The sequence below is a fragment of the Ammospiza caudacuta genome, chromosome 16, assembly GCF_027887145.1.
Source record: "Ammospiza caudacuta isolate bAmmCau1 chromosome 16, bAmmCau1.pri, whole genome shotgun sequence".
Lineage (NCBI taxonomy): Eukaryota > Metazoa > Chordata > Aves > Passeriformes > Passerellidae > Ammospiza > Ammospiza caudacuta.
In genome coordinates, this window is record NC_080608.1 from 18,128,032 (window position 1) to 18,135,804 (window position 7,773).

At 52.5% G+C, this 7,773-nt stretch overlaps 1 long non-coding RNA gene across 1 annotated transcript; it reads right to left on the reverse strand.

Annotated features, from left to right (window-relative positions):
• Positions 1 to 1,161: 1,161 nt before the first annotated feature.
• Positions 1,162 to 3,034, reverse strand: LOC131564994 (uncharacterized). Its single transcript, XR_009275423.1, has 3 exons — positions 2,962 to 3,034; positions 2,511 to 2,621; positions 1,162 to 1,369 (listed from the first exon to the last, which is right to left on the reverse strand). It is a non-coding gene; the product is annotated as an uncharacterized LOC131564994 (long non-coding RNA).
• Positions 3,035 to 7,773: the final 4,739 nt, after the last annotated feature.

Sequence of the window (7,773 nt, forward strand, 5' to 3'; positions counted from 1 at the left end):
AAAATATCTCTAATTCTTGTGAGGTACAAGAACAATCCCGGTGTATAAAAGCATAAAGATTTTGATAAAATAAACCAAAAAAAGAATGGCTGATAACACTGGTGAGCACAGGGGCTCCCAGAGCACACCTGCCCAGGTGCATTTCCACATCACATCAATCCCTTTGAGGGTGAATTGCACAGGTCAGGCTTCAGGACCGTGACCAAAGGTGCCACAATTGCTTCCCTCCCTTCCCCCCTGGCCAGCCACTCACCCAGCCCACCTCCAGCAGCACTGAACAGAACTTAAAATACTCTGCTGTTAATTTAATCTGGATCTTCAGTCCCCAGCTCCATTTTTAATCCTCACAATTACTGAAACAGGCAGCTCAGATTCACAAAAATTAATTTCTCCCTCCAATCTTAGTTGTATCTCTGAGAGGTCGTTCACAGCCTTAATTAAAATCTATACACCCAAAGCACCATTTCCCCACTCACAGCAACAGCAGTGTAAATAAAATCAGTAGGAGCCCCCACCTTTCAGCCCCTCATTGATTGTTTTACCCAAGGCAATTCCAGAACCGTTTAATTCCCCCATCAGCATGGGAATGGCCATGGGATACCCCTCAGAGCAGAGCTCAGCGCCCCAGCCCAGCTGCTCCGACCCTGGGAGCAAATCCCCAGCACTGCACATTTCAGGCAAACCAGCCTGGGAGAGCAGGGGCAATCAATAGCTAAACAAGAAACAGGTCAGCTCATTACTTTTAATATTTTACTCATTGACAAAGGGTATTGACTTCCATTGATGTTCTACAATATGTGTTTAAAGAGCAGATGATGCTTTACAGAAATATTTGGAGTGCACTAAGAAAAAGAACAATTACCCCCATGACAGAAAATCTATTTTTGTTTGCCATCATTTTTCATTAGGAGGAGCATTCACAGCAAAAAAATGATGCATCAAGAGGCAGAGGTCCTTTCTGAGTTCCCAATTTGTGTACTTAGAGAGCAGCTCTGGAGAATTTAATTGCAGGTACTGGATTCTGCAGATTTATCGATTGCTTTTATGGGATTTAATCTGAAGCCACATCTGTGCTGCACAATTCACAAGCAGATAGAGATGATGATTTTCTATTGGCTGCTACCGACTTTGGAAAAACCTGCAAAGTGCTTTTCTGTTTCTCTTCAATTTCCTAAGTTTGCTTCACTGAAGGATTTACCGGGAGCTGCCATGAACAGCCAGGGCCTGGCTCACCTTTGGTGTGTGCTGAGCCCCCTCAGCCACTGAAATCACAATTCAGGCTGAATTCCTCATTTCCCACGGCAATCTGAAGCCAGTCCATTTCATTACAAATGGGTTTTTAAGTGTCATCTTCCAAACAGATATTTTCCTTTAAAAAAAGGAAAGGAAAGGAAGACCTAAATTCAAATGCTAACCCAAAATAAAATAAAACATTTTCTCCAATGTGTCTTATGATTTCATTCATAACACTGAAATTGGAGTTTCAGTGCTTATCAAAACAGCTTCTGAGTGCTGACTTGGAAGAGAAATTCCCTTTGTAAATTGAGTCAGTGAAGCCCCAATATTCAGAGTATTAAATCAATACAGGGCTTGCCATTGGTATAATGGTCTTTTATAGAGGAAACACAAAACATAAGGAGAGACAGAATTATCAGAGCATTGCTCTTTTTTAAGGCAGAAATTTTTATCCTACATTTTTTCCCTCCCCAGAAAAACGAAGTGAAACCAGTCCATAGCAGTAATTAAATCCCATTTCTTCCATTTCTTTTCCAACAGATGTGTTCTACAAATGGAGCTTGCCTTTGTTTTGTCATGTCCTAATAGATTCCAGAGGAAATTTAATAATTTTCCTCTATCCTGAGTGACTCAGTGGTGCAAAATAGATGTTAAACAAGGAAAGAACAATTTATTTATCTGTTCTTGTGCTCCCTGTGCTTTCATTTGCATGTCAGCTGCTTGGCTGAGTGGTGGGATGGGGAGGACATGAGCACTGCTCTGCCTTGTTCTGCTGATGTAATGACAATGGGAGGATTATTTCTTAATTTTCAGTGTGGTAAGTGGGTAATTATTGTCCAATTAGACTTGCTATTAACCTCTCTGCTTCTCATTTTGCCATCCATAAAACAAGAATAACAGCACTTCCCACTCTCTGGGTTCTGTGGAGATTTATTGGTTAATGCAGGCAGAGCTCCATGGCAATGGGAAGCTCAGGGCTGGTGGGGCAGGTTATCAATAAAGAGCCATCCTTGGCCTGGCTGGGGCTCTGGGGGCTGCAGTGGGAGCTGGTCGGGGCTGAAATAGAATGTTCAGGTACAACTGGGTTTTTGAGGATAGGTTTTGGGGAGTTGTTGGGATTTTTAAAAGATCACGTCACTTTCTGAAGAAGGAAGTCTATTGGAGCCATAGGGGTACAGATCTATTGGTTATTGACTGGTTATATTATTTATGATATCAACTTCCCCCCCTCCCACAGCTCCCACATGGTTTAATTTTATCCAAACCTCACTCACCAGCTGGTTTTTGCTGAAGTGATTGTTGTGGTCACACGTGTCAGGGGCAAACATCCAACACCGGCCAGGATTCCTGTGGCTTCTCCCAGGCTTCCTTCTGGAGGTTTTACCCTGGAAGGAGAGCAAAACGAGCAATTCTGAATTGTTCTGCAATAAACCAGAGACAGAAATGCCCGAGATGGAGGGAGGAACACCCCAGGAAGGGCTGGAGGTGGCGCTGGGGGCTCTGGGCAGGGACAGGGTGGGCATGGGGCACAGCTGGGACTCGCTGGTGTTGGGGTCCCTTCCCACCTCAGGGGTCTGGGGAGCTGAGCCCTGGGCAGGGGGACAGAGCCCAGGGACAGAGCCCAGGGACAATCCCCAGCCCGGCCATGCTCTCAGGGAGGGTTTGGCCTCTCCTGCAGGTGACAGTGCCTGCCCTGGGGCAGGGCACAGCGAGCTGGAGAACAACCTGAAAATGGCACCAAACTCAGCTGAAAAGCTCCTTCATTTAAACAAGTTGCCTCTGCTAAGAACATGATGTGTTTCTCAGGGAAAAACAAAAGTGTTGTCTCGTTTTAGAAGGAGTGCTTCCTTTAGGGCTAATTAAGCTGACAAATAGCACTTGCTGGGATGGAGCAGCTGAACTGATGGCAAGGCAGCGCTGCCGGAGCCCTGGGGAGGAGCAATGGCTGCTGTGCACAGCTGGGAAAATTACTGAGGGCCCTGTGCAGCCCGACAGTGAGGGAGGGGAAATAACACCTCATTAATCTTCCTAATGAACCCCGCACAGAGGAGACAATTCACAGGTTCACGGTGCACAGGGGGCTGCTCTGGAGCTCCGGGCTGCACCAGAGGGTACAAACCCAATGGCGGTGCCAGCCTGGCCTCACCCTCCTGCCCCAGAACCCCAGCGTGGCTTGGGGGACCCCAAATCCCCCCAGTGCCACCCTGGCATGGCAGGGACACCCCACACCGCCCCAGGTGCTCCCAGCCCGGCCTGGGCACTGCCAGGATGCAGGGGCAGCCCCAGCTGCTGTGTGCCCCAGGCCCAGGGATGGGCTGGATCCCTCAGAGGGCTGCGATTGCTTGGCTGCTGCCATTATCCCATGGGAGAGGCACTCAAAGCAGGACACGGGGGCAGATGGCAGAAATGGGGTTTGGGCAGCAGGGCCAGAGCTGAGCACACCCAGGAGAGCCCCAGAGCCCTTGGGCACAGTGCCCCAGCAGCCCTGGGCAGCCCTGGCACTGCCGCGGGGCCCTGCCCACCCCTCAGAGCCCCTGAGGGTGCCCCGGGCAGGGGGCACAGGGGAACATTGATTACTGTGCCACAGGGGGACATTGGTTACTGCTCATCCCACACAGTAACTGCTCACAGCCACAGTCACACGCTGAGTGAGCTCCAGCCCCTGCTGTCTGTGTGTCCAGGCCTGACCCGGCCCCACTCTCACTGCTCTGAGGGTTTGGGTTTGCAGCCCCAGGGCAGTGCAGGAGTGCCGAGCCCTTCATTGTCAGTGAAACCCAAAGCTGCGCAGCTCCACAGCCCAAATGGCACCTTGCCTGTCTTCTTACAGAGTTTGAGAAGGATTCTGATCAAAATCTCAATTCTCAGCAGTGCAGCAAGCCCTCAGGCATCCATGGAGTTCTTGGATTTCTAAATAAATAATTTGATTTACACAAACATCCTGAAGGAAGGGAATCCACCAGGGAACGTCCGTGTGGGTATTTCCTTCCTGGAGGAGTTGCAAACGTCCCTCCCAGGGCTGTGCAGTGTGTGAGGGACAGGTCCGGTCCCCTCTCCTGTCCCCTGGGCTGTGCCTTGTGTTGAACAAGAAGCAGGATTCCACTTCAAAGCCTTCCACTCGTGTAAAACTGCTCTGCACACAAGCAGTGTCCCTGCAGAGCGAGGATTTGTCCCTTTCTCCAGCCCCAACTCCTGTCACCCCAGAGAGCTGGGCTGGGGAAATGCAGCTCTGGGGACCCAGGCAGCCCCGATGCCCCACAGCCCTGATGGCCCCAATGCCCCACAGCCCCAATACCCCACAGCCCCAATGCCCCACAGCCCCAATACCCCACAGCCCCAATGCCCCACAGCCCCAATGCCCCACAGCCCCAATGTCCCCACAGCCCCTGTGGCCCCACAGCCCCAATGCCCCACAGCCCCACAGCCCCAATGCCCCACAGCCCAAATGCCCCAATGCCCCACAGCCCCAATGCCCCACAGCCCCCAATGCCCCAATGCCCCACAGCCCCAATGCCCCACAGCCCCACAGCCCCCAATGCCCCACAGCCCCAATGCCCCAATGCCCCACAGCCCCAATGCCCCACAGCCCCCAATGCCCCAATGCCCCACAGCCCCACAGCCCCACAGCCCCCAATGCCCCAATGCCCCACAGCCCCACAGCCCCCAATGCCCCACAGCCCCACAGCCCCACAGCCCCCAATGCCCCACAGCCCCAATGCCCCAATGCCCCACAGCCCCACAGCCCCACAGCCCCCAATGCCCCACAGCCCCAATGCCCCACAGCCGCTGTGGCCAGGCTGGCCCTGGCACTGCCAAACCCAGCCTGGCTCTGTTTGCCCCAGCCCTGCCACCCCTCCGAGCTCTGCCCAGCACAATCTCGTTATCTTCGGGCCCTGCATGGTTTTTTAATGATCATTATTATTCATATAGCACGATGCACGCAGACAAATTTAATCATGTTGTTTACATGAGCAAACCTGATCGACTAATGGAGAAATTACACATTTTGTTCCCACTGTTGGCACAAATGCAATTTCTTTTCTCACTCTCATTAACATAGTTAATGTTTATAAAAGTCTGGTGATGCTGGAGATGAAAGTGTTTTCTCCAAAGAACAGGTAAAGCATCAACAATAACAAGAGTTCCTCCCACCCCAATACTGCAATAAACGTGTTTCAATCCCACCATGGAATGAGTGGGGAAAGCAGCCAAAGAATCAAGTCCAGATTAATCATATCTGATGGAGAGCTATTGGAAAGAGCAGGAAAAAATCCTACAGAAAGACAAAAAAAAAAAAGAAAAAGAGAAATTGCTGAAAACCACCAACATTCTGCCAAAATACAGAACCCAGTCCTTGTGCAACAGAAGGAGCAAACAAAGGGGGGATGGCCAGAGCAGGGAGGGCAGAGCTGGGGGCTCCTCAGGGGCAGCTCTGGTGGAGAAAAGCAGCTCCATCCCTGGGGATCTGCACCCTGAGCTCTGACCTGGGCTTGGAGAGGCCCTTGGTAAAGAGCTCTGTTTCTGTACATTTGCATCTCCTTGAAAACCTTTCAGCATCAGCTGCTCAGCCAGCTCTCGTGGAAGCTCAGGAGAAGGCTCTGCCTGGTGCTGGTGCCTTCTGAAACCGAGCGCAGAAACACAACTGGCCCAAAGCTGCCCGTGCAGAAAATCTCATTAGTGCACAGATTTCCAGAGGCACGGGGTACCTGCCTGCCTCCATCCCTTTACTGTCCCTACAGCAGCAGAATAATTAAGCAGATGCAGTGCCAGTTTGCCTGGGAGAGGGGACTACGTGCCTGCTCTGACACAGACAGGGATGGGGAGGGAGCTGGAGAGCAATCCCTCATCAGCAGCAGGAACTCCTGCTCAGGTACTGCCCTGATCCCGGGTCATGGTGCTGAGATCACTCACAGGGTACTGAACACCTTCAGGGCACTCACAGCAGCTCAGGGATGCTTTAGGGGACGCACATTCCCTTTCCAGCCCCACTTCCATTCCCTTTCCTCTCCTCTGGCTCTGCCAAGGAACAGCCACCTCAGCTGAAGCCCTGAGCTCCCCTGCTCAAACCAGGGTGGTTTTTGCAGCCTCTCCCCAGCCAGGTCCGTGTTTTCCATAACATCCTGCAGGTTCCTCCCAGGAGAGCTCACAGACAGACTCCCAGACACACCTCCCATGGAACCCCTCCCTGCTCACAGACAGACCCCCAGACACATCTCCCATGGAAACCCCTCCCTGCTCACAGACAGACTCCCAGACACACCTCCCATGGAGCCCCTCCCTGCTCACAGACAGACCCTCAGAGACATCTCCCATGGAGCCCCTCCCTGCTCACAGACAGACCCTCAGAGACATCTCCCATGGAGCCCCTCCCTGCTCACAGACAGACCCCCAGACACATCTCCCATGGAAACCCCTCCCTGCTCACAGACAGACCCCCAGACACATCTCCCATGGAGCCCCTCCCTGCTCACAGACAGACCCTCAGACACACCTCCCATGGAGCCCCTCCCTGCTCACAGACAGACCCCCAGACACACCTCCCATGGAGCCCCTCCCTGCTCACAGACAGACCCCCAGACACACCTCCCATGGAGCCCCTCCCTGCTCACAGACAGACCCTCAGACACATCTCCCATGGAGCCCCTCCCTGCTCACAGACAGACTCCCAGACACATCTCCCATGGAACCCCTCCCTGCTCACAGACAGACCCTCAGACACACCTCCCATGGAGCCCCTCCCTGCTCTGCCCCAGGCACAGCAACAGGCACAGCTGGCCTGGAAGCATCAGGGCAGGGGCTTTGCAAATGCAGTGAATGGAAACCCCTTTAAAATCCCATTAAAAGAACATCTATGGAATTGGGATGCTGGTGACATTTCAGACAAGTTTAATTTGGCAGGATTTGCCCGTGGTCCCATGGTTTGGGAAAACAAAGCCAAATTGGCAGTGCCCCCTCAGATCAAGGCTGGCAGGCAGGATGGATGGATTAAAGATTGCCTTCCCTGCAGAGGCTCCAGCTCCTCCTGATACGAATGCAATGGAAGTAGCAGCAGGACTTTAAGCCAACAGAAATATTTCTTTGGTGACTGACAGACCTGACTCTAAACTCTGCTTTTTTACAAAAAGCAAGAAAATAATGCACTTTTGGGTTTGCTTTATAAAACAACCCCTCTACCACACAGCCAATGCAGGCTGAGGAGTCAGAGCCCAGGCTGGAGGGACACCCAGCAGGGCACAAACCCCAGAGTGAAGGATCAGATATGAGCCAGCACTGGCAGAGGAAGGGGCAGCTGCTCCTCCTCCTGTCAGAGCTGGGCAGTGTTGAAGCAGCAGGGGACGCACAATGGCCTTGCTGTCTGCGGGGTTTCCATGCTGGGGTTCCTGGCTCACACTGAGGATTCCCCGAGGATTTAATCAGGTACCATTGCTGACCATATGTTCCAGGCAGGGACACGTGCGCTCAGTTTGCTCCCTGGGCACAGACTGTCCCCTGTGCCCCTGTTCCCTGCCAAGGCCATGCCCAGGGCCCCCAGCCCCAGCC